Here is a 27,977-nt window from a genome sequence, read left to right on the forward strand (position 1 = left end):
AATGTGGAGAGATTTTTCAAGTCTGAAGTGTCCCATAGAAGTGAAAAGCGCATGCAGAATTTGATTACACGAATCTTCAAAAGAAGAGGAAGAATGACAAGAGATATCAAAACTTTATAGACTTGCAGGTCTGAAGGATTTATACTTGTGTTCATTACCATACGGTTTTAAAACAAGGAATCCTTTTAAGTATATAACAATTAAACAGGAAATAGCAAAGTCATAATCAGCAAGCTTAGATCTTTTTGAAGTGCAAAGAAGCCGAGTGACAGCCTACTGAGTAAAACAACATCACACCTTTACAGAAGTGACTGATGAGAGAAAAATCATTAAACAGTCATGCTAAAGTACAGTGAGAACTTAGAAACCAATTACACTTAAGTGAGTAGAATCAAACAGACTTACTCTACCATTTATTTTGCCATGCATCTCACTTGCATTTGGAAACTTGAGCTGCAGGACAGGAACTTCAACGGAGAAACTGAAAGGTTTTTCAGTAACTTTGCTCCACCAGAAGCCAATATCTAGATTATTTAAACTCAGTAAGCATGTTAATATGAACATTATGCACAGCATTGTCAAAAAGTGTTAAATGGCCTGCTATGTAGAATCAGATGTGACCCCAGATTTTTTTAGGGGGAGGGGTCATAGGAGATTTAAAAGTAACATTTGAAATGAGTAAAGGATATGTAAATTCACACTGTGAATTTCAGCAGTTCCTTGATCATTGCAATAAGATTGTAGAGGTTAATGTGGAGAAATATAAAACAGGGTATGATGTGATTATTGTAACATCCTCAAATGTCTCCTGCTGTCCAAAACGTCAATAGAGTAACAAATAAAGGATCACAATGAAAGGTTTCATTGCAGAACAAAGTCAAACCCTTTGAAATAAAAGAACGGGGCGGGAGGTTAGAAATCAAAGATGGTGTAGCATCTTTGGTGTAGCACACAGCCAAGAAAACAAACTAAGGTAGTATAAAGAAGATGACCTCCTATAATCTTTACCTCTACTCTATCAAACACATGATAAACATAAATTCACAGCTTACAAAAATTATGTCAACTTCAAAATCAACTCCATGTTTATCTTTGGTTCTTCTACCCACTTTTTCTGGTGTGAAAGAAGAGGAAATCAGATGAGGAAACATCACTCAAAGTGAACCATTTATTGTGCACCCGAAAGGGTAAGTGCCTCATAAACTGCAGTGATCCATTTCCAATTACCATCACACAACAGAAGGCAACATCATTTGCATGAACAATTTTTATAGCCTCCATAGGTAAAAAGGGCAAGTTTAGGAAATTACTTATTTCTTTTTGCTGCTATAAAATGTCTTGGGACAGGATTTTGAGGCTCCTGTCATTGGGTGTGGAAACCACATTATCCCCTTGCCATTTTAAGATATTGAAATGAGCAACAAAGTATTTTAAAATTATAGCAACACCTTAAAAGATAAGCATCATCACCAATTTTAAAAAAATAACTGGGTTTGCAACAAGAACAAAAATCCACAAGGAAGAAAGGAACGTACAGTATACAGGAAAATTCAAAGTGCAGACACAAAAGAAAAAACCTCTGAAGCTCTTAACAATTATATAGCACCCCACCATATTACACAGAAATGGCACAATTTCATGTACAGTGGTACCTCGGGTTAAGAACTTAATTCGTTCTGGAGGTCCGTTCTTAACCTGAAACGGTTCTTAACCTGAGGTACCACTTTAGCTAATGGCTGCCACTGCGCCACCACGCCACGATTTCTGTTCTCATTGTGAAGCAAAGTTCTTAACACGAGGTACTATCTCTGGGTTAGTGGAGTCTGTAACCTGAAGCATCCGTAACCCGAGGTACCACTGTAATTACTGTAAAGCAGAGGGAGAGAAAGCCCTGGACTTTCCTTCTTCTGGTATCATATTTTACTACATATATCCTGAAAAAGAATTGCAGGGAAGGGACCAAAAAATAGCTGCAGATCTGTCTCTCTAACTGAAGAGGAGCACAAGATGGCAGAAAAGGGTGCTGGAGGCAACTTAAGAAGAGCCTGCTGGATCAGGCCAATGGCCTGTCTAGTCCAGCATCCTGTTCTTATAGTGACCGAACAGATGCCTGTGGGAATCCTGCAAGCACAACAGTACTTTGCCCATCTGTGATTCCCAGCAACTGGCCAGAGGCATAATGCCTCCAACAGTGAAGAAGGAAAAAGCCATTATGGCTAATAGTTGTTGCTAGCTTTATCTCTCAAAACGGCACAAAATTACAAAATAAAAATAAAAATGCATGCCTATGGCCATTTTCTATCTGCTCCCTTTACATGTTTTAAGCATCTGACATGAGAAAACATATTGTTGAAAGCAGTCCCAAAGCTAACATTAATTGGATGCAAAGGAGAACAGGTCTCCCATCACAGATTGTTATGCTGTGGTGACAATGTAGGATGTTGCCTTCAGCCAAGTCAAAACATTAATCCATCCAGCTGAGTCTTATCTGCAACAATGGAAGAGAACCTCAAGCCCAGGAGCCCAAAGCAGCCTGCCAGGCCTCTCTAGGCCTTGGAACTCTCCATAGCAACGCCTCCAATTCTTTTGCCTCGCTAGAATACGTCCTTGAATGGCAACAATGCGTCATGCTTGCCTAGATGGAGAGAGATACGCATAGGAAAAACAGACCTTGTGTGTGGCTTAACTGTAGCCTGATGTACAAAGATAAGAGCCACATCCATTGCCCCACCTGCCACTGGCATATGGTCCCAAGGATGCTGACTGCAAGGAAATGCAGTCCTTAGGCTGTAAAAGGTTCGCTGGCTGTTGTGTTGCCTACAATGACTAGCAATAGCTTTTAGGGATCTGAGACAGAGCCTTTTCTGAGATACCAGGGACTGAACCCGGGACTTTTTGCTAGCAGCGCATGTGCTTCTGCTGAAAGCTCTCTTCTACACAACGAGTAAGAGGTGGCACTCATGAAACATGGGGTGGGATGTTTTCTGCTATGTCCAAACAAAGAAACTGGATTAGCAATTTCCTCTCCCTCCCATGTGACATAAGCAGTAGAAGGATCATTAATGGGATCCAAGGACCCCCTTTGGCTAAAATGTTGTCCTGGCATTTACTCGGAAAAGGTGTGCTGTGGCTGCCACTGTTATCTTGTGATATGCACTTAGCTTCTTGGCCTGTATTTTTCTGGGGAGGGGGTAGTGGGAGAGATTTTTGACAAATCCTCCTGAGAAATACAAGAACGAACACTTCACAATTTCACACAACAAAGGATCGATCACTTTGACACAAGTGGTGTTCCCCACGCCCCCACAAAAAATAAAGCCTTTATAAAACACACGGTAAACATGGATACAGAATCAGAAAAGGAGCTCAATAGCAGCTTCCCATTATGCCTACTGGCAGTTTCCCCAATATACCTGTATTAAAATGTACAGGGACAAAAACACTTCAAACAACATAGGATCATTGTTCTGCATTAAAGGACTATCAGGGCAAAAGACTTTCACTGTGAATGGGATAGCTAATTTCCACACCCATAAGGACAGGTAGTCCCTACAGCAAAATTTATGCTTATGGATTTGCAAACCAAGAGTTCAGCAAAGTGTCATGTTTCTGAGATATGTGCAAACACAATGGAGTAGCCACACAGAAATCGTCAATAAAGCTTAGCTGTGGACATTTTAAAGATGAGAGAGTACGTTTGGTTCCCTCTGCAAAGAATCCATCGGCAACCACAAAACCGAGTTAGCAGACCTGCTTGCCTAAGCCACATCTAGTTTTGTTAGATGCCAGTAAAATTTAATAAAATTCAGCGGCATGACCCCAGCATTTCTACAACCACAGGCCATTATCATGAATTAGACTCTTTGCCCTCACAATTCACATGTTCCTAGTAATCACAAAGAGCACAGCATGTTGCAACAGTAATCCAAGCAAACAGATGGAAAAACTCCTGTACTGCACACTGCTTAGAGGAAGACGGACTCTCAAAACGATACCAAATCTGCAACAACGATTGAATTACATTAATTCCCCAGTGGGAATGCTATTGAATCTTATACATTCTATTACGAGAAATCAAATGTACTTATGAGAAGTCAAATGTATCAATGGCAAAGAGTTTTCCCCTGACCTAAATAAATAAATAAATAAATAAATCTTGATTTGTTCCACAAAGAGGTGTCTCTTACCTCCCACAGAGTATCTCTGCACAAGGACTTTTTTACGGCTTCATAAATTATAGAAAGTGCAGCAAAAGAACCATGTCAAAAGAATACCAAGCACTGGGAGTGCCAACTTCTTAGGGAAAATGCAAGCATGCCAAAGGCCCAACTTCAAATTATGCCAAGATGTTAGCATAGATTCTTGAGCGCTCTAGAGGTGCTGACAGCTCTAGTGCCTTGGCCCTTCTTTGCCAACTGCAGGGCCATTCTATCCTATCCTCATTTACGAGGCTCTGGTGGAAAGCTCCTATGTATTTCCCCCACATATATAATTTGTTCCAATTCACCTGTTACAAAGGAAATGGTTGACAAGCGTGTCCTGAAGTTCCTAAACACCTCATTCTCTTCCAGAAGCAGCAAGCTGGGCGGCTGATAAGAGCTAAAGTCTAAAAAGTTAGGAATCTGTATTTTTGCAGTGCTATGCTCACAGCCTGGAACACAAGGAAAGTGCATTGTGTTGATTCACATTATTGTGTGCACTCATTACTGTGTACACTGACTTTCAGAAAGGGGACATTTCCAGCCCAACCTGGAGAAGGGCAAAAATGGAACCTGGGACTTTCTGTGTGTAAAGCAAATACTCTACTACTGAGCTATAGTCCTTCCCTTCAGCTGTATCTGTTTACATATTTGTTAAAATAACACGTGTATGGTATCCTACTACTACTCTAGATCTTATATGTTCACACCGTATATTATGCAAAGCTAATTTTTAGTCTCAAGTACAACCCCTGTAAAGGTAGAAACCAGTGATGTGCGGTGAATTTTTCATAGGGGAACAGTTAGGGCCAGAGACACCAGTATGCAAAGGCGATTCCGGGGGTGGGGGGACATCCCAATGTCCCACGCATGAGCATCGCCCTTCCTCTCTAAGCCAGGCAGAAGCTTCCTGGGCTTTGGGAAGGAGGCACCGGGCTTTAAATACTTTAATACTCTAATTTACCAGGAACATTTAGGGGACTAGCCTAGTCTCCTTAGTCCACTGACCACAAACCACTGGTAGGAACTAAGGTACACCATTAGATATTCTCATTTATGTTCAAGGTGACAACAACATGAATAAATCTAAAAACATCTAACTCATACGGTTTATCCACATTTACCTGTTGCCCTGCTCCTTTCAGACAGCAGAGGTCCACACTTTAATACTCCAGGTGTTTTTTTGGTGTGTGTTTTTGCCCCAAGCTTTCCTTGTGAAAACCCGCTCTTTAAAGATGAATTGGAGCAAATGTCAATTCAGGATTTCCATGGGTTTTAAAGAGGGAGTTTTCACAAGGAAAGCTCCAGAGCAACAACAGCAGAAGGGGCACTTGGACACGAAGCTTTAAATCACGGACCATGCCTAGAAAGAGTGGAGGAAAGGCAAGTGTGGATAAGCCCTTAATGGAACAAAAGTTAATAGGGAAACGAACATGGGCCTTCTCAGCATGAAATAGGTAGTGTTGCAAAACCAGATGTGATTACACAGAGTGTTTTACTGCCAAAAGTTAAATATCAGGAGAATACGCTTATAACATTTAAAAATTATTACACACTGAAAACTTTCCAAATGAACAAGCAATAGATTAACCATTTTTTATAAGGCAGCCAGATTTATTTATTTTTTAAGTTAATGGAATAATTCATCCCAAATACAGTGGTACCTCGGGTTACAGACGCTTCAGGTTACAGACGCTTCAGGTTACAGACTCCGCTAACCCAGAAATAATACCTCGGGTTAAGAACTTTGCTTCACGATGAGAACAGAAATTGTGCAGTGGCAGTGCAGCGGCAGCTGGAGGCCCCATTAGCTAAAGTGGTGCTTCAGGTTAAGAACAGTTTCAGGTTAAGAATGGCCCTCCAAAACAAATTAAGTTCTTAACCTGAGGTACTACTGTACTGCTATCAATTAATTTCAATGTTTCTCACAAGCTGGAGTTGCAGAGAAGAGAATCACTCTGATTCTGAATTCTGTTCCTACAAACGATGGTCTGAAGTGAGAAGAATATAGCTCTCACCAATAATCGGAAGTGCATGTAAAATGATTTCTAGAATACTACAGACAACGTGCAGATATCCTCACTGCAAATTTACCACCTTGGCAAGAATTCAGGAACCAATATCAGATCAGCACTTAAGACCACAAGACCACCCTGATTAATTCTGCAAGATGATATGCAGACAAACACAGGCAGAAAGAACAATACAGCTGAAGGAAATAAACATCACCTCTGTGGTGGGCAACATATGGCAATGTGTCAGATGCTGTCTGCCTTTCACACAACCCCCCAGCACAATCTGTGCAACGCTACTGAGTGCAAACACACATTGTTAGCATCCCACACAGCTTATGCTATTTGGGCCCAGTGGTGTCATACTGCCTCACAAACTAGTTAGAGCTGATTGCCAAAAGTGGGAAATGCCAAGACAAGCTAAAAATGAATAAATAAATGTGTCAGAGCTGTATGGAGGAGAGTTGAAAGTCAGTACTGTCTTCTGAAGGGGTTGCTCATTACTTGGAATTGAAGCTAAACTTAGAAAGAGATCATTTGCACAGACAGAACTCGCCTCTATGAACTGTTTCAGTGGTTAGGGATGATGGGAGCTGTAGTCCAAAAAGAACTGAAGGCCTGTAGCCTTTCCACCCCAACTTAACCGTGGTTTAGCCTAGGAGTGGGAAACTTCCTCGATCCCATTTCCTCATGGACCATCTTCTAAGAGTTGCTTGCCAGTGATGGGTAGGGTCAGAAAGAAAAGCGGGCAGGGCAATGCATGTTACTCTTACCTTTCTACAGTTACATTTCAACCACATAAAAGTCAGAGGATTCTATACACACACACACACACACACACACACACACACACACCTCTTTATCCTCCATCCATCCATCCAAGAAAGAGGCATTATCATAGTTCAACAGATTCCAACCACACAAAAGCACCTGATGGGTGTGCGGCTGAGGGATGTGGCCTGGGACTAGTTCTGAGGGCTGGATGGAGAGGATTGCATTCAGCCCTTGGGCCTGAGGTTCCCCACTCCTGGTATAGGAAGTCACAAAAAAGCCCTGCACAAACATTGGCTCATCACTCTTCTCGTTAAGTAAAAAGGAGGATGAATCTTCCCATCCCCTCCACAGTGATCATTATGAGAAGGAATGTCTGCTGCAAATTTGATAGGATGATAGCATTACTAGTAGTCTTCTACGCAGCATTTAAGAAATTTTAAGAAACCAAAAAACCAGTGCCATTTGAAAGATTCAGTCTGCCACTTTGATTCAGATTGGCATCCAATTGTACCCAAGGATACATGCAAACCTGCTGCTTGATCTCCTTGATGTCATGCAAAATTTGGTTGCAATAGCTTAAGGAGTGTCTAAATGCATAGCAAACAGACAACATAATAGATTAACTGTGTTTTCTTCCCAATACAGAAGCCACTTCTTTGTTTCCAGAATTTGGCTGTTTAGTATATCCCGATGGAAAAGCTTTGAAGATGACATTAACACATTTACAAGTTTCTAAAGTTACAAAGGCAGTTATAACAACATTGCTGTTAGAAGTTACATAACTGAAAGCCAACAGGAAAACAATATAATTTTATCACAGAACTGTGTTCAACTTGACTACCATAAGCATTGACAATTTTGGTACCTAATGCTGAGCTTCAAGGATGCTCACTCTGATGAGTCCTTGGAAACAAGCTGGCACAGTTGCAAGATGCATCTGTCTCAAATGTCAGCTTATGTGAGGAAGTAAGGCCATTCCCAATTGCAAGGTTTTTAAAACAATATCACATGAAAAAAGCTGGAAGAGTTTTTTCTTACCAAAAAAAAAGATCTAGAGATGACTCTCAAGTAAATACCATGAAAAATGTAAGGGCATTACTTAAGAAGACAGATTAAGTCAGAAGAGCAATCAGAATTCCATATCTATCCCACTTCTATCCACTGCACAAAGACCACCTTCTTTCAGCTTAGATTTGGATCTTTGTGTGGGCAATCTTGATCTATCTGAAGTGCCTGCTACCAGAAACGAACTCAAGCGCAGCAGAAGCATAAGTATTCATACCAAGATACTGGAAACCAATTGTCTTTCTGCCCCCTTCTACTTTGAGCAGGAGTGCCCATTATGAAATAGTCTACCGTCTCTTGCTTGATCACTATTTGCCACATAAAGGGGCACAATCCAAAAGATAACCCTCCTCTGACCACAGAAATCAGCAGGCTGACCTCTTAATCTACACAGAACTAGTGTTGGCTCCATGTTTTGAAAGGCCTGATGGCAAGACACCCTCCATAGGCCCCTGAGTCTACATCTTCATTGCAGCAGCCATGTTGCTCACCAGCTCAAGACTGTTTGCACATATAACATCAATCCTGAACTACCTGCCAGTCAGTTTCCGGGCCCAAATCAAAGTGCTGGTTTTGACCTATAAAACTTGCTCAGGGCCAAAATATCTCAAGGACCACCTCTTCCCATATGAACTGACCCAGACCCTGTGACTGTCATCCGAGGCACTTCTTTGTGTGCCTCCTCCATGAGAGATTCAGAGAGTGACAACACAAGAAAGAGGTCTTTTTTGCGGTGATGCCCCATTTGTGGAACGCTCTCCCAAGGTGGCTCACCTGGCACCTTCATTACATATCTATAGGCACCAGGCAAAAATGTTTCTCTATACATCCAGGCCTTTGGCTGATTAAACAACATATGGCCTTTTAATTGTGTTTGTGGGAGGAAGGGCATTATTGGTTTGCTATTGGTTTTTTTGTTATGTATTTTGTGTTCTCATTTTGATTTTTATGTTGTGAATCGCCCTGTGATCTTTAGATGAAGGGTGGTATATAAATATAAATAAATTTAAGAAATAATAATTAAGAAATCATGATCATAAATGATCCCTGTCCCTTCCAAGGTATGGTCTCAATCTGCTCCCTTTACTATAGGTAAAGGTAAAGGGACCCCTGACCATTAGGTCCAGTCGTGACTGACTCTGGGGTTGCGGCGCTCATCTCACTCTATTGGCCGAGGGAGCCGGCGTTTGTCTGCAGCCATGTGGCCAGCATGACTAAGCCGCTTCTGGCGAACCAGAGCAGCGCACGGAAACGCCGTTTACCTTCCTGCCGGAGCAGTACCTATTTATCTACTTGCACTTTGACATGCTTTCGAACTGCTAGGTTGGCAGGAGCCCTTGACTATACTAAAGGGGAAGAGGTGTTAGTAGTCAGATCTTGGGCACAATCATTTTAGCTACCAATAAAAAATATCTCCTAACAACTAACAGACAAGTTTTAGCAGCCACCTCTCTCCCGAAGTAAAATAAACTTTGTAAGAGATAAAAACAAACTTTTATCAAATTTCCATGTGAAAATCTGCCTTTTCATAGTAAGTGTATGAGCCATTTACAAATTAATTCCATGCCAGCATGAAAAGCTTCAAGTGACATGCACTGGTTCCACTTTCATAAACCATGATACTTTTCCAGTAGTGCAGGCATGCATGTTAGAAGAACAAATGTTTACTTTCAGGATGAAAGTTAATAATAATAAATAAAATAATAATAATAATAATAATAATAATAATAATAATTTATTTATACCCCGCCCATCTAGCTGAGTTTCCCCAGCCACTCTGGGCGGCTCCCAATCAGTGTTAAAAACAGTACAGCGTTACATATTAAAAACTTCCCTGAACAGGGCTGCCTTAAGATGTCTTCTGAATGTCAGGTAATTATTTATCTCTTTGACATCTGATGGGAGGGCGTTCCACAGGGCGGGCGCAACTACCGAGAAAGGCCTCTGTCTGGTTCCCTGTAGCCTCACTTCTCGCAATGAGGGAACCGCCAGAAGGCCCTCGGCGCTGGATCTCAGTGTCCGGGCTGAACGATGGGGGTGGAGACACTCCTTCAGGTATACAGGACCGAGGCCGTTTAGGGCTTTAAAGGTCAGCACCAACACTTTGAATCGTGCTCGGAAACGTACTGGGAGCCAATGTAGGTCTTTCAAGACCGGTGTTATGTGGTCCCAGCGGCCACTCCCAGTCACCAGTCTAGCTGCCGCATTCTGGATTAATTGCAGTTTCCGGGTCACCTTCAAAGGTAGCCCCACGCAGAGCGCGTTGCAGGAGTCCAAGCGTGAGATAACTAGAGCATGCACCACTCTGGCGAGACAGTTCACGGGCAGGTAGGGTCTTAGCCTGCGTACCAGGTGGAGCTGGTAGACAGCTGCCCTGGACACAGAGTTAACCTCCATGGACAGCTGTGAGTCCAAAATGACTCCCAGGCTGCGCACCTGGTCCTTCAGGGGCACAGTTACCCCATTCAAGTTATAGGACATTGATGGGTGGGGAGAGTCCTAACATAGCAATGATCAGAGCTTTCGTTTATAAACCTACCTTACAGTCTTTGTATGGGTCAGAGAAGGGTTCAGGTTTGGTATCAACCTGTAAACTGGAACTGGAACTTTACAAGCTCATAAACAAGCCATGTATTTATAAAATGCAGCCCAGATTATTATTTGGTTGCAGTTACAAAGAAGTTTAATAACTTTTTTTTTATTTGCTAAAGGTGGTGGCATCTTGTTTGGAATTTAAGAACTGAGTCAAAAGCTCTCAAATGAGAAGTTCCGGCTCAACTTTCAGGAGGGAAAGGGTGGTGGCTCATAAAGTTCTTCAATAAATTTGATAAATGAACAAATAACCCAAGTGAAAAGTTCAGAGGGAGAAATTTACCAGTGGCCACTCTTCCTTTAGTAGTTGTTCTTATTCTGCTGCCATCTCTGTGGTAGCAGGACTCATCCTAGAATCTTTCAGCCAGTCCTCCAAATTTCTGAAATTGCCACCTAAGTTTTCCACCTGTGAATGATGTGAGAGAGAGAATGAGAAGTGAGAGAAGTGTGTGTGCATGAGAGAGAGAAGAGGTATGTTGCCACTAGGAAGAGAGAATAATTCTCTTTTAGATGGGTTTATGAACAGATTATGTTTGTGACCCCATCGCACCAGACTGCCTCTTGCACCAAGTGCCCTCTCATGTCAGAGTTGTTGTTGCACTCTTTTTTTTAAGCCCAACTAATGATATGAAAAATATATATGCATGTTATACATTTATTATGTATAAAAAGGTGAAGCCCCATGAGGTAATGTTTCTGCAGCATAGTTTTGTAAGTATATTTATACAGTTATGTGCAGTTTTATACAATTTTACACAGTTATATACATAATTGCTGCTTGTATCTGTTTAAGCTCTGGTTACTTTAGGAAGCTTATATTTGCAAATAATAATGAACATATAATAATGAAAGAATTGTTCACATTTTAGCAGAACTGGAGGGAGGAAAATTGCTTCTTGTCAAGATTAAGGAGTGAGATAGGAATTAGAAAAAAACAATTGTGTGTGAATAAGCCTGACATCAAGATTTGCAGAAAATTCCATCCCTATTTGTCACAGCCCTGGTTTATATTACGAAGGGCAAACTGGCAGCCCAAAGACCAGATCCAGACCCTCAGGCAACTTTAGCTGGCAGCCTGCCAAATTTTAAATCAAGGTGTGGTAAAATGTTTCCTCACAGTGTCATTTGTAAGAGAAAGTAATAAGAAACCTGTGTGTGTATTTCATATAAATGCCATTGTCTACTACATACTTTGAAAAGGGGTTTGTCCATTTGTCCATGCGCTGTCTCTCAAGGCAGATGGATGCCAACAACAGCAATGCCCATGTGTTCTCTATAGGTTCGACCACCTCTCAAGATATAACCTCCAAATTTGGCACAAGGGCTCTCAAAGTGAGAGTGAAAGTCTTCACTGATGTTTGGATACCCAGCAGCCATTCTGAATCAAGATGGTGGAGCGAAAAGTGATTTTGACTTGACTTTATCCAGTTTGGGGCAGGATGGACACCTCTGAAAATATCGCCACCTCATCTTGCAGGACTTTATCAAATTTGGTGGGATGGTGCCAATCTAAGCCAATTTGGACACTCTGAATGTTCAGGACGGGGCAGAGGCGGAAAGGGATGTTTACAGGCTTTTTTGATGGTGTCTCAAATATACACGATTTCACTTACCATATTTTTCCATGTATAAGACTAGTTTTCCTAAAAAGTAATGTCAAAAATTAGGGGGCGTCTTATGCACAGATATATCTCCCCCTATTTTCTTAAATCTGAATCCCCCAAAATAGGGGGCGTCTTATAGGCGGAAAAATACGGTAAATACACATTGCCTTGGAACGTAACCCCCACGTAAACTGAGGGTGGGTGGGTTGCCTGTAGTTTATCAATCAATTCTTCTTCCCAGGGAACTATGGCAATTGTATCTCTTTGAGGGGAATAAGGGGCCTCCTAACAACTCTCACCACCCCTAACAAACTACATTCCCCAGGATACTTTGGGGGAAGCTAAGACTGTTTAAAGTGGTATAATGCTGTTCTAAATACCTGGTGTGGCTGTGGCCTAAGTAAGACCATTACAGTATTGTCTATACCAGTGGTGGAGAAACCTTTCACCCTGGGACCAAATGCAGCCTTCTAAACCCTCAGAATTTTGCCTCAGAAGTTGACTCCATTAATATTGTAAAAATAAACTTTTTGTGGGAATACAGTACCTTATTCCACAATTCATAGGACAACTCTGTAGTTGGTCAGAATCCCAATGATTTAGATGGCATGTATAGCTCATTGCTAATGCAATGGGGCTTCCAATATTCCTCCCTTTTCTTACGTTCCCCCTAATCTGCTCCAGAGGTTTCACCAATCCTCTGGAGCATATTTTTCAGGAGCACAGAGAGCTGAAGGGGAAGATCAGACTCTGCTAGATTTCACCCAGTTTGAGCAGGGGTTACCAAATTATGTCTTTCTCTGGATCTCTCACTGATAAATATTGTGGGCTGGATCCAGACACAGTCATACTTCACATAAAGACCCATTGAAATCAACAGAATGTAAATGAATCACAACTAACTTAAGCCCTATTAAATGTCAGTGGGTCCGTTCTAACACAATGTATAAATCCTGGATCAAACTCAATTTTAAAATTCATACTATAGTAATTGTAACACTTATGCCAGCAAGCTTTATTTATTATGTCTGTCTCTTCACGAAATATCTGAGCTCAGGAGAGCACAAGCCATATCAACATAGGTTAAGACAGAGTCAATAATTTTTCAGCTTCTCTTAAAAATGCTTAATGTGAAGTATCCATCTCCCAATCTGCAATTATCAATAGTAATATATCAGAGGATTGAGTTATTAACTAGCACACACTATTGCAGCATACACGTTTCAAAAGTAATCACTACTCCACGCTGGTTGCCTCCTGTAGGAAAAAAGACAAGGAAGACACAGGGCTGCTTCTTTTTTTTACCTTTTTCTACAAAAAGTACTATAGTTGATGAAAAGAGAATGCAACTGATTCATTACATCAATTAACATTTGATTCCCCTTTTTGTTCTCATTCAAAAAAAGCATTGTTCAAATTGCCCTAATTTGAAAACAGTAACAGTAAGAGTAGGAAATACTTGACAATGAAGATGTGAAGCCTCTAAAAACCAGTTACCTTAGTAACCATTAGAATGTAGAAGAATAAGAATACACCAACAGTCAGGACTTCATTTCAGATTCTACGGGGTTTAGGCTGGAATACAGTCAGCTTTCATTAGCTTTTTGTTTTTCTCAGCGGGTCCTTGGACTTTGAAAGGAAACCTGAATGACAGCTAAGAGCAATTCCAGCCTTACTCTTGATTACCCATGCCAAATAGGACTGCTTTCTCCAGTGTAAACTTCCCAAGCAAACTACAGTGAGCTAGCCCTGAATGGTATTGTGAGTTATAGTCCTGAACCCCAAATCATAATCCATGTAGTTTAGTGCTCTCTCATGTGTGGAATAAAATGGCATACTTTTGTAGGTATACCAAGTTAACCTTTAACCAACAAAGGGCAAAAAACTTTTTTTAAAAAAACCACAAAAACTCACTCTCTCTCTCTCTCTCCACCCTTATAAATGGTGGAGGGGAACATGAAGCTTCTCAACTACAAGCAACTACAGTGGTACCTCGGGTTACATACGCTTCAGGTTACATATGCTTCAGGTTACAGACTCCACTAACCCAGAAATATTACCTCAGGTTAAGAACTTTGCTTCAGGATGAGAACAGAAATCGTGTTCTGGCGGCGCAGAAGCAGCGGGAGGCCCCATTAGCTAAAGTGGTGCTTCAGGTTAAGAACAGTTTCAGGTTAAGAACGGACCTCCAGAACGAATTAAGTTCTTAACCCGAGGTACCACTGTATGTTTATTACTATTTTAGAGACTGGGAAATAGAGAGTAGAAGTAGAGGCTCAGAAAGCTTAAAGAAACCTACCAATGCCACTCGTGATCTGTGTCAGAAGCAGAAATAAAGTATGTTATAGATCACGGTATTGTAATGTGGGAAAGTAGTGGCCAATTTTATTCTGTTTTGGGTATACTACTATTTTTGGCAGAATGTTCTTTTTTAAAAACAAAAACAAAACCTTATCTATAAGTTGCCACTTGATCCTAAATATTTCTTCTTAGTCTTTTAAACTGAGCAGTAGGGAAAGTAAACTTTCGAACAGTAAAGTTTGGAAATCTAGTGCTTCCTTCTTCTTTATGAAGAACATAGTAACACAAAGTATCTGGTTAGGATACAAGTAGGATAGCAAATGAAATATTTTTGTCAATTCTCCCAAATATATACATTATCAGAGGAATTGTTTTGGTAGGCTGGAGACAATACAAAATGTTACTTGAAATGTTAGTTTGAACCGTAAGTATTATGATGCTCAAGAGCATAACTTATTTGTTCTGCTTACATGAAGCAGAATAACTTGTCAACATAGGGAAAGAAAACACCTTGAATATGCTGCTATCTACCACTAGAAAATAATAAAAAGAAAATTATGCTTATGAACAGCTCTACTTGTTTAATGCTTAAAAATGGGTGCCTTCAAATAAGCATTGTGTTTTAGCAGGGATCTCTCAGTTTCTTTCCTTAGCAGAAATTAGGTGTTTCAGTCTCTGAAGCTAATGAGATCTGTCCCTAGTCAGTGCTGCGATATCTTATGAATATCTGCGGTGGACAACTGAATTTATTGAAGGGTTGAAAAATATAATGACAATCACTTAAATACTGGTGACTAGGCCATGCATACAGTAGTACACTCAACATGCCTAAGCGCCGAAATAGAATGTAGATGCCCTTTTGCTGATTTGGAGTGTTTGTACCTACAGATAAACTTGAATCAAGGCCAGAGCACAGATAAATTCAGGACCATTTTCAATCTCTAGCTGTCACTTTTAAAGAAGTATAAAACAACTAGCCTCATATAAATTATTTAAATCCACTTCTGAAACCAAATGTTGGAAATGCCAATGCATTCCACTTGTATTGTTTTGCAAATACTGTATACAAACTAAAATGATAATTAGTGTTTTGGGGTTTTTTTAAACAGAGAACACCAATTGGCTCCCCTGCTCTCTTTTTTTCCTTTTTTTTTTTTTTTACACAAAGGCATCAGCGCTTAAAGCTTTAGCACAATTATTCAATCAGTGATATTACCTCCTGTAATTCCAGAGTGTCTGTTATTACTATCAGTTAAACTACAGCTATCCAGTGTTAAAATACAGCTATCCAGTGTTTACAAATGATGGGATTCGGGAGGGAAGAGATGCCACCAGTGGTATTTGGGATTGTATATGGGCCCTAAAGAGAACCAATTGTTTGAGAGAGACAAAAGCTAATTCAATAGGAAGCCAACCATCTCAGGACAGATGGTCACTGATTCAGGTTTCATCCCTCCCCACAACAAAAATAAGCTTAGGAGGTATTTTCTGTTACTAAGCAACAAGCTGAAGAAGGCATAAGTCTTTTACTACATGTTATTTCCCCTGCTCATTTCTGATTTAATGTAAGAAAACAATGTCGTTCTCCAAAATGGTGAGTTTTAAAGAGGGGCTGAAATCAGCTCAGCTGTGAATGTTTCCGCTAAAGCTGGCATTTTAAACCTTGAAAGCACATGATTAAAGTGGTTAAAGTTGCTAGCTTTAAAAAAATCACACTTTCCAGGCTTTGATCACTTAGCTCTTTAAAAATAATCTAGATCTCTCAGAGAGGGATCCTAACTCCCCCATTTCTTTTTTTAAAAAGAAAGCAAAAGCAGCAATGCAAATCTCCTTTGCCACATAAGGAAATGATTAGATTCACATGTGCCTGGAACCTGCCAGAGTTCAAGGCTTTCTGCCTTATTTTTCCTAAGTGCTTCAGCCCCAGACCGCAAACCTGACGTACATTGCCTTTAAAAAAAAATCCCAGCAACATAAAACCATGACAATGTAAAGCTGCAACCATAGGGTCTGTTTTTATCTGTGTGGTATCTATGCACATAAGTAGAACTATATGCCTGCCGAGAGACCTTGAGGAGGGGGGAGGGGGAAATACAGACTTTGACATAGGGAATTAACAGTAATAAACGTCACAAGAAAGCTTGCAACCTCGCCTAGCAAGTTTACTTTTTTGCAAGGATTGCAAAGATTACAACACAGCCATCTAAACCAGCCTGTAAAACACTAGAAGATACTGCTAGATTATATACACACTAGTAAAGGCAACTCAAGTCAATGAAGGTATCTTGATTAAAGAGGGGTGGGTGATTCTCCCACACCCTTTACCAGTATAATTGTATTATATTTGTGTTTAAGCTCCAGAACAAACAAACAAACAAAAAATTAGTATTCCTTTGCATCCTTCACATTTCTACTTTATTTAAGTAAAGCCTAAATGGCTCCAAAATGTCTGCAAGTTTCACCAATCAAGAATAAACACTGGAAACTGGGGGGGGGGGGGGAGAATGCAAAGAGTAGACAGAGAGAAGATCTAACAGGGATTTGAAAATGCTATCAACATTTGTATCCCAGGGGGAAATCTGGTGAAGGACTGTCCTGGCCGTGGAGAAGGGGAAGAAAGAATGAAGGATGAGACAAGTAGAGGGAGGAGAGGGAAGGAGCCCTTTGGCTCAATTCAGATTAGGATCAAGAAAGAACAAACAGGTTTGTTTGACCCCATTTCATGCAAGTGGGTTACCAGAGGCCTAGCTACAAAGAGACAGAGTTAAAATTATCCACACGAGTGACCTGCAATAAAACAAGATTTACAGTTATGCTCTTCTTTACCCCCCAAAATGTGATGGAAAGATACTAACTTCTCAAGACAGTAGCTGATCATCTGTTTAAAGTAGGGGGCCCCTTGATCTGTTACCAACACATTCTTAAGCTGTTTTCACAAGGGATGCCAAATAGGTTTTGCACGTCCTGTTTCCCCAACTCAATGCAGTACCTACAGTGTGCGCTTGGATTCAGTCCGCACAGTGTACATACACTTAAAAACAAAACAAAAAAAGTAAAGAAGAAGAGGCCACCTTCTGCCTTCTAACTCACATTAACAACATTTACACATTCCAGACGAAAAGGCGTCAGCAGCACTAGGTGGAAAAAAAACCCCTGTAGACTACAAAACATATGGTCAAATAAAAAAAGGAAGAGGGGGAAAGCTGTCCACAGCATGTGGTCTGCAAATGCTTTAGCTTGTGTGTCCATCACTGACTGCGCTGTGCCTTTCCCAAAAAGGACTCATCTGTTTGACTCCTAAGCTTTGGGACACACAGCCCCATAGACTCCCTGATAGGCCAAACTCAGCTAACAACCTTGACTAAAGAGTCCATTTCCACCAATCCCCACCTCCAATACCTCCCAATACCAATTGGGAAAGCAGCCAGGTCCTGGTCTTCTTATTCTGCAATGATGTTGTCACTTAAAGCATTGCTACATTTGTCCCCTGCGTTTATAATCAAATAGGCATGATGCAAGAAGCAAATTGGATGGGGGGGAGGGACAGCAGAGGAAAACAAATAAATACAGGCACTACAATGGGCACTACTGAGGAAAAGGAGGAGCAAAATGGCAGCAGGCAGCATTTTTTTCTGGGGGGATGCAGGGGTGCACATACCCCTAAACATTTTGTGAATCTAAGTTTGGCCTCATTGAGGGGCAGTATTTCAATACGAGTAGGAAAATGAGAGTACCCCTAAACTTTTTTTTTTAGGAAAAAAGCACCGGCAGCGGGTACCAGTAGAACCAGTTGTGCGTAGACCATGCTTGTCTCATTTCTCCCTGTGATGCTAACCAAAATATAAAGCCGTATCAGAGGCCAGAATGGGTGTAGTCAGACAACAAGGTTTAGTCTCACTTTATTCTTGACTAGCCAGTACTGAAAATCATAGAACTGTAGATTTGGAAGGGACCCTGAGGATCATCTATTCCAACTCCCTGCAATGCAGGAATATGCAGCTGTCCCATATGGGGATCGAGCCTATGACCTTGCTGTTGCCTGCACCACACTCTAACCAACTATTCTTCCAGAAAAAATGGAAGACATTTTTGTTTCAACAAGCTTTCCCCTCTGGATGAAAACACCTCTGCCAAGCAATTTTGCATTGTTTTAAATATATCTTTTATCTATTTTTAAGGTATGTCTGTAAATTGCCTTAAGACCTGGGTCACAACCACACCATACATTTAAAGCACATGGCTTCCCAAGAAGAATGCAGGGAACTATAGTTTATCCCTCCCAGAGCTACTATTCCCAGCACAAATAATAAACAAAAGTTCCCAGGCTTCTTTGAGGGGGGCCATGCACTTAAAATGTGTTTTAAATGTATGGTGTTGATGTCACACACACACACACACACAAAGAGAGAGGGAGAGAGATTCAGAACAACAATAGTCAGACCTCATCTGGACTACATACAGTGCTGGGCACTCTGCTTTGAGGAGAAAGTATATTTGGGGTGGGGGGAGAACCTCAGGCCCAGGAGCAAAATGAAGCCTCCTCATGACTATCTATAGCCCTCAGGACTGTCTCCAGGCCAAGCCCCCCCCCCTTCTTCAGGCCCCACCCTTCACTGCCCCTGATCTGTTTCCCACCTTGAGTGCTTTTTCCTAGTTGGAATGTGTTCTTGAACTGTGTTTATGCCTCTTCCTTGCCTGGGTGGGTGATATATAGGGTGTGGGGGGTGTATAAACCTCCGAGTTTCACATGCCTGGAATGTGGTCTTGCAAAGGTAAGAGTTGCATCCTTTGCTCTGTCCACCTTTTGCCTCTGGCTACCACTCTCCTTTGGAATCCAACCACAAGGGATTGCAGCCCTCTGGCTCAAAGGGGCTCTCTACCCCAGAGGATGACAAATTGGAAAGGGTTCCGGGAAGGGCAATGACGATGGTCAAAGGTATGGCAAACAAGGAAAGGCTGAAGTATATTGGGTATGTCTCAGCTAGAAAACAGAATTTGTGAGAGGTCTTTAGAGTCTTTACAGCACTCTACTTCAAAACATTTGACAGGCCATGTATTCTCCGCTGCCCCAAAGGGAAGGACTACAACTAGGAAGAAAGTTACAGGAATGAAGATGTTGACTGACTAGTAGGAGAAATGCCTTGATGCTAGGGCAGTTCAATAATTGAACTACAGTGGTACCTTGGGTTACAGACACTTCAGGTTACAGAGGCTTCAGGTTACAGACTCTGCTAACCCAGAAATAGTACCTCAGATTAAGAACTTTGTTTCAGGATGAGAACAGAATTCGTGCGGCAGCGGTGCAGCAGCAGCGGGAGGCCCCATTAGCTCCAAGTGGTACCTCAGGTTAAGAACAGTTTCAGGTTAAGAACAGACCTCCAGAACAAATTAAGTTCTTAACCCAAGGTACCACTATATTTACCTAGAGGGGTAGTGGGCCAACCCTCACTAGGGATATTTAAGCAGATGTTGAATACCCATCTTTTAGGGACTCCCTAGCACTAGATTTCAGTCATCAACCATAGGGCTGGACCAGAAAGGCTGCCCCTGACTCTAGGATTCTATAATCAGTCTTATTTTAGCCCAGAAATTTATTTTTGATATTTATACCCTGCCTTTCAATGTCAAAGATATCTACTATAAAATGCAACAAAACAAGTGTAGTGGTTAAGAGTGGTGGACTCGTAATCTGGTGAACCGGGTTCGATTCCCTGCTCCTCCACATGAAGCTGCTGGGTGACCTTGGGCTAGTCACACTTCTTTGAAGTCTCTCAGCCCCACTCACCTCACAGAGTGTTTGTTGTGGGGGGGGGGGGGGAGGGAAAGGAGAATGTTAGCCGCTTTGAGACTCCTTTGGGTAGTGATAAAGCGGGATATCAAATCCAAACTCTTCTTCTAATAAATGATGGAAGAAATCCACAGCTTGATCATCGAGCCCTTCTGCACCTTTACCAATTGAAGTTTGCATAGTTCCAAGCAGACAAAGGGCGGGACAAGTCATGCGCAGGTAGTAAGGGTACTTTCGCTGTACTAGGTGTGGCAACAAGTCACTGTTTCTGGTGCATATATTCTAGGGTTCCAGAAATGGGTCAAACCCTCCGTCTCTCATTGTGTGGGTGTGCACATGCACGCACACATACATGTAGACTCACAGAGATGAAGTGGCAAATACTACATGTACACATTGTTCACTACTGTACTCTACCCAAGGTTCATCCCCCACCATGAAAGCTAAATGAAACCTCCAGGTATAGAGTAGCATAACTCTGCATTCCAACTCCTGGGGAGAAACAACAGAGCATAGCTATCATCCTCCTGTCCCGGCTGCGAGTTTCCTGCAGGTTTGACTGGCCCCTGGTAGAAACACATAATACACAACTAGATGGACCTTGGTCTGATCAAACAATAAAGTTCTCACTGAGGGTATTAGATAACTATTAAGAGAGACCACTCTTCTCATCAGTTGTCTGCAGTCAATGCGCACTGCTTTGCAATCTGATTTTTCCACATCGTTACACACCCACTTTTGCACACAGCAGCTGCAGCAACGTACTTTGGCAAGTGCCAGTGAAATGTAGATGCTAAGCAAGCAACTCCTAACAGTTTATTGTCAAATAATAAAGCATTTTATGCAAAGCAAACCACTCTACTTCTTAAATAAACTATCTAAATAAACCCATGGTTATTTCTAAACAGCCAAATCCCAGATAAGAACAGCATGCAGAAAAAGCCTCAAATATCACAACATAGCCTAAGTAATGATGTGTTCAAACACTATGACTGGGTTCCTATAAATTCCATATTTGGAACTAAATTCCTCCAAGCACAGTGAGGCTTGCTCCTGAGTACACATGACCAAAGGCATAGTTTGGGGGAGGACGGGGCGCACTGGGTGCCAAATCGCGGGGGGCAGCACTTACCGCAGGGCCTGCAGCTTGCCCATCTCTTCTGGGACTGACATGGTGGTTCGGGTGCCTGCATGCTCTGCCCAAAACGGCAGCGTGGGGCTTGCTTCTGCCCATTGCCTCCCCCTTAACCGCCCTACAGCTGAGGGGGAGTCTCTGCATTGCACCCTGCCCAGGTCACCCCACCCCATGGGCAGCTTGCTCTGCCCCCGGGCACAGGGCGCACGCATCGCCCCAGGCACCCAGCTATGCCACTGCACATGCCTAGGTTCAGGCTGCATAAAATAAGTGAGCTTTGCTTCACAAGCATTGACTGTCTTATGCAGTTAGTAAGGCAATCTGCAGATCAGCCCCCCCCCCCCCAGTCTGGTGCCCTCTGGTGTTTTGGAGTACATCTCCCATCAGTCATAGCCAGCACTGTAGTCCAAAACATCAGGAGGGCACCAGGTTGGGGGAGGCTGCTGTAGACCCACACAGGAGTATCCACCTGTTTCTTTGTGATGTGTAAGAGGCATTATCACAGTACCCCACTAAAGATGGGCCAGCCACGGTACGCTTGTGGATTCCCGTATTCACATTTTATCTGTTTTTATCTAAACTGTTGTTCATTTGGGAGGGTTTGGTCCCCTTCCTTAGTTAACCAGCTACAACTATGTTCGAGAGTCAGAGGTAATTCTGCACTAAAAGAGAATACAGTGGTACCTCAGGTTACATACGCTTCAGGTTACAGACTCTGCTAACTCAGAAATAGTACCTTGGGTTAGGAACTTTGCTTCAGGATGGGAACAGAAATCGCGCGGCGGCGGCATGGCAGCAGTGGGAAGGCCCATTAGCTAAAGTGGTACCTCAGGTTAAGAACAGTTTCAGGTTAAGAATGGACCTCCGGAACGAATTAAGTATGTAACCAGAGGTACCACTGTACTCAGGTTGCTTCATTCTGCGTTCTGATTAGTACCTTGGTTTACTAACTTAATCTGTTCCGGAAGTCCGTTCTTAAACCAAAGCATTCTTAAACCAAGGCATGCTTTCCCATAGCAGCGGGGGACTCAATTTACAAATGGAACACACTCAACAGGAAGCGAAACATGTTCTGCTTCCAAGGCAAAGTTCACAAACCAAAACACCTACTTCCGGGTTTGCAGCGTTCTTAATCCAAGTTGTTCATAAACTAAGCTGTTCTTAAACCAAGGTACCACTGTAGTAGAAACAGACTCTTTCCTGTTGGCTCTCCCAGTAAGTGTACAGAAGGGAACTTTCACAATAAGACTATTTTCCTTTTCTTTCTATATGTTACTCCAGCCCACTTCCTGACTTCTGTGTTTGATGATGCTGCGAGCAGCATGAGATGCCTTCTCACCACATTTGAATAGTTTCCAAGCCTCATGTCAACTTAAACGGGTGATTTCCCAAAACAACTCCAAGCACATACTCCTCCGCCAACTTTGATCTGCAGCAGCTGTGCAAATTGCAATTCAGCACGTGGCAGAGGAAATTTCAGTGAAGAATTACGTTTAAAACGAGCTATAATCTTGACTCCACAGAAATATTATAGGGAATATGTAATCTAACCACTGGTTCACATTGCCTCCCACACATTGCAGCAGCACCAGATACAGCTGGAGGGGGGAAGGGGGCAGGGAGAGGCTGTCACACATTCAAAACCACTATATAAGATAGTCATTATGAAAAAATCAGTTTGACAAGGCTTTTATATCATCATATAATGCAACTTCTTTCACATCCCAAAAATGGGACCTTCAAAGCACCGGGCAATCATAAAAGACACCCAACAAAGCAATATAAAAAAATAATTAAAACACAGCTAAAAACAAAGCAGGAGCAATTATCACTCCAATCAACAAAGAGAGCATAGAAGTCATTAAATTTAAACTAATTCCTAAGAAGGCTCTACATTTAGAAACAAACAATGAACCAATACCCACATGGACAGCAGCATCTTCACTTCTCATTGAAAGGCAAAAAGGAGATTAGTTGCCTCTCCAGGGATTTCCAAAGCCATGGTATCAGAACTGAAAAGGCCCTCTTGTATGCCCACTCACTGTGCCCCAGCTGGGGATGGGAGGGTCTTTGCTGCCAATTGAAGCATTTGGGCGAGTTCATATGACAAGAGACAGTGTTTTAAACAGCCTGGTCTCAACTCATTTAGGGCTTCTTAAAGGTAAAGGACCCCTGACAGTTAAGTCCAGTCACAAACGACTCTGGGGTTGTGGCACTCATCTCGCTTTACTGGCCAAGGGAGCCAACATTTGTCCGCAGACAGTTTTTCTGGTTCATGTGGCCAGCCCCCTTTTTTAAGGTGAGAAACAAACAAAAGGCAAAGCAAACAAACTATGAACAGTAAATATGCTATTGCGTCAACCAATTTATAGACTAAACCTGGTGGCTATAATGCCTATGAGTGTTTATGGAATACAAACAATTCAAAAAAGTTGAACTGTATGATGAAAAAAATAAAAAGGATACAATTAAAAAAAACTAAGGATGTACAACTTTTAAACAAAAGCTATAGGAAACAGAAATTTCAGATTGCTAAAAAGATGAACTGTAAAAATATAATAATAATGTAGTCACAGCATGTGCAAAAAACATATAATGACAGGACTAAGACGGAAAAACTCAGCATAGCTTGTTAATTTTCTCAATATTCTTCAATGATGTTTGTTGAATACCTGGAATGCCAGATGTGTTTCAGCTTGGTCTGCTTCTCTCAGTGGCATGTATTCCTGTACAGCAGTTTCTTATGCATAAGTTCTACATACAAAAATAAATAAACAGTTGTATTAAAAAATATAATGAACAAATTGACCATTTATCTTCACAATACTTAAAACTTAAAATAATAATGTGCTCACCATTTATCTCAAGATAGCCAGTGTCTTCAGCTTGCAATAATTTACAGAATCACCAGTTAAGAAAAGTATATTAAAATCATATTTAAAAGAATCAATTTTTGTATACACACATATTCACAACACACTCAGCAATGTACAGACATGGAATTTGATAAGTCCTGTAAGATCATGCAAAGGTTCTGCTAAGGTTATTATACCTAACACAACATGCACACCTGATTTCACAATTGTAATCAGGTGTACAATTGCATTGCTTAGCCATTGCATGGCTTCTGAAAAAACTTACATTAACTTGTATTCTGTGAACATATGTATTAATACAGCATAAAATCAACAATGGCAAGACATTTACTAACATTATTCTCAATAAGCATACATTTTCAGTTTCCTACATAACAAATGTCCATTCTAATTTTTTTCATTAAATCCATTTAGAACTACTGCATTTAATTTATAGACCCACCTGACTTACTTCCTTTTTAATTGTGTAATGGCTTCCCTGAACCACATGCTTTCTCAACACAGGTTCTCCAGCACTTTGAACTGATCCCAAATAAGAGTTAAAACCATAAGCACAAACCACAATTATAAATGTGTATTGCAATTGTGATATGGCCCTGATTGCATAAATATTAAGGAAAGAAACTGCACTCAAACTGATACAGACACCCGAACCTAAGAAATATTATTTTCTTAAAACACTCACTCACGAGGAATATTTTTTTGCTACAACTCTCTTCCTCCTTTCTTGTTCCTAAAAGGCACAACAAGCTCATTATTCAAGCTTGTCAAACCCACGTTCTGGCCTATGAGGCAGGGAACTGTCTATTCATTCTTTCATTCATTAAAAATATTTGCATACTGCTTTTAATTAAAAAATATATAAACAGTTTGCAACAACCATACACATATACAATAGTAAGCATGTAAAATTTAAAATCTGAGATCAGCTAGGCATTACAGTAATTCCTTAATTGAGTGCAGAAGCTAGGTGGCATACAAATGTTTTCTGCAGACATTTAAAGGCCAAAACAGGAAGCGACTGCTGAATCTCTACTGGCACAGCATTCCCCAGGACCAGGCCGACGACATTAAAGGCTTGGTTTCCTGCTGCAGTCAGATGAGCCTTGCCAACTCAAGGTTTCCTGTGCACCATGTAGCCAGTCTTTGGGAAATCCAAAATGTGGCATCCTACATGGATTTCCAAGTTAATGACCCAAATCACCAGTGTATCTTCTTATTTCATTTGGAAATGGCTGGTTCCTAACAGCTTCATAATGCAGAACTTGCTCTATACGTTTCTTCTACTTTGCTCCTAAACCACAGAAAGAAAATGTTCTGCTGTTCTCATTAAATGTATCGTTACTTATTCTTTTTTGTCTCTGTGTCTTGAGAAGTCATGCCACCTCCAATTTCTTTCACCAAGTTACTTGTTTTCCTGTTAAATGGGTTCCCTCAACGAAAAAGGGTTGAAAACCACTGATTTCAACAACGGAAAGTAACCTGTTGAGACAGGTTTGTCTGCAGCAATCTGCCTGCTGCTGAAAACTATAAACTAGGGTCAAGTTTGCCTCTGTCTCTTGAAGAAAATGATCAAGCAGACAGTACAAGTAATCCTCGTATTAGGTGGATTTTCTAGACTCAGTCCAGTCAGGGTTTGGAACTGAGCTAAAGTGAGAAGCCACATTGTTTTGTCCCTATGCACAAACTGGTGTGTGTGTGTGTGTGTGTGTGTGAGAGAGAGAGAGAGAGAGAGAGAGAGAGAGAGAGAGAGAGACGGAGACAGAAACAGAGGGAAAGAAACTGTTCACTCTTCTGGACTTCCAGTGGCTTTTGATGAAATTGATCATCAAATTCTTCAGGAGTATATGGCACTGTCTGGCAGTCTATCTGTTCCCAATTGCTGGACTGTTACCAAAAGAGAGCACTTTAGGATGGCAGCTCCACCCCACTAGTCTTTGTCTTGTGTGGCACAACAAGGGTTTGACCTTATCGCCTGTGCTTTTCAATATCAACACCTGCTCTTAAAAAACAATGTTTTTCAGTTTACTTGTGAAGTTTTATTGCTTGTTGAAAGTGGGTTTTTTTAAATTATTGTTGCAACATTTATATTTTGAGTAGCACTTGGATTTTCCTTTGAAAACTGCAGATAAATGGTACAGAAATGCTAAATAAACAAAATAAGCATTCTTGCAGTTATAAAGACTCTTTGGATCCCATCCAATGTGTCCTTAGATGTCGTCATTTAATTGCCACAGCAGTAATTCACTCACCATTACCATTTGTACTGTAACAGTTAAAATTTGGATGGGGAATTAAAAGTCTTTTATATATATTTCCCCAAATCTCATCAGCAAACTACACCAATTTTCCCTCCATATGCTCTTTTTTATGTCATTAATGGCTGAAGGCAACCTCCCACTCACCTATTTCAATGTCGCACATGTAATCCAATTCTCCTGATAAGCAGCTGTTCTCTTTCCTGACATTATACAGAGTTACTCAGAATTCACAATTTGCACTCGGAAATGGTGAAGGTCAGTCTCAGAACTGAGGATAGGGAGCAAGACAGTCAGCTAAGGCTGCAGTCTTAAGGATGCTTACTTGGAGATAAGTGCGGCTGACATCAAAAGGGCTGGCCTCCACACAAGAACCTTCAGAATCAGCTTGTAAAACTGAACATATATTCATGTTTTGGATGCAGTTCACAGTAAGGAGATAAGAATAAACCACGCACAGAACCAAGAACTGTGGAAGGAGAGAGTATGGAGCATCTGGAAATCCCTTCACTCCCGTAGCAATTTGGCAACTATCTTGGTTTAAAGACAACTGCAGATCTGTGTGGAGACTGCGGTAAGCAGAACATGCCCCAACTATGCAGCCGACTCCTCCTTCTCAAGAAACATATGCAGATAATAAAAAGAGGCTTTGTTTCAGTAATAAAAAGAGGTCACTACTATTGTCAAACACTAGAATATTTTCAGTACAGTGGCACCTCTGGTTACGTACTTAATTTGTTCCGGAGGTCCGTTCTTAACCTGAAACTGTTCTTAACCTGAAGCACCACTTTAGCTAATGGGGCATCCTGCTGCTGCCATGCCACCACGTGATTTCTGTTCTCATCCTGAAGCAAAGTTCTTAACCCAAGATACTATTTCTGGGTTAGCGGAGTCTGTAACCTGAAGCGTATGTAACCCGAGGTACCACTGTACTAGAGAATAGGGAATTAAGTATGAGAATAATGAAAACATAAAATAGATGAGTGCTGATGAAACGTACATACAGTGGTACCTCGGGTTAAGTACTTAATTCGTTCCAGAGGTCCATTCTTAACCTGAAACTGTTCTTAACCTGAAGCACTTTAGCTAATGGGGCCTCCCGCTGCCACTGCGCTGCTGGAGCACGATTGCTGTTCTCATCCTGAAGCAAAGTTCTTAACCTGAAGCACTATTTCTGGGTTAGCGAAGTATGTAACCTGAAGTGTATGTAACCTGAAACGTATGTAACCCGAGGTACCACTGTACTGTATTGCATTTTCTTCCTCCATTGCAACCCACACCTGGAATTATCATCCAGGTCCTCTAGGTCAGTGTTCCCCAACCTTGGGCCTCCAGCTGTTTTTGGACTACAACTCCCATCATCCCTCGCTAGC

The 27,977-nt window shown here is 41.4% G+C and overlaps 1 protein-coding gene across 15 annotated transcripts in view; it reads right to left on the reverse strand.

The window, feature by feature from the left end:
* GREB1L (GREB1 like retinoic acid receptor coactivator) overlaps nt 1-27,977 on the reverse strand; it is a 168,091-nt gene that overhangs the window by 125,143 nt on the left and 14,971 nt on the right. For 13 of the 15 annotated variants that reach the window (XM_028737218.2, XM_028737219.2, XM_028737215.2 and 10 more), the window contains one exon: nt 24,143-24,224. The exons of 1 other annotated variant lie outside the window; for it this stretch is intronic. The gene's annotated coding sequence lies outside the window, so the exon portion shown is untranslated. Of the gene's footprint in view, nt 1-10,925; nt 11,049-24,142; nt 24,225-27,977 lie in introns of all 15 variants that reach the window. One more of the 15 variants, XM_028737204.2, reaches the window with a different exon arrangement.

This window comes from Podarcis muralis, chromosome 8 (assembly GCF_964188315.1).
Source record: "Podarcis muralis chromosome 8, rPodMur119.hap1.1, whole genome shotgun sequence".
Classification (NCBI taxonomy): Eukaryota; Metazoa; Chordata; class Lepidosauria; order Squamata; family Lacertidae; genus Podarcis; species Podarcis muralis.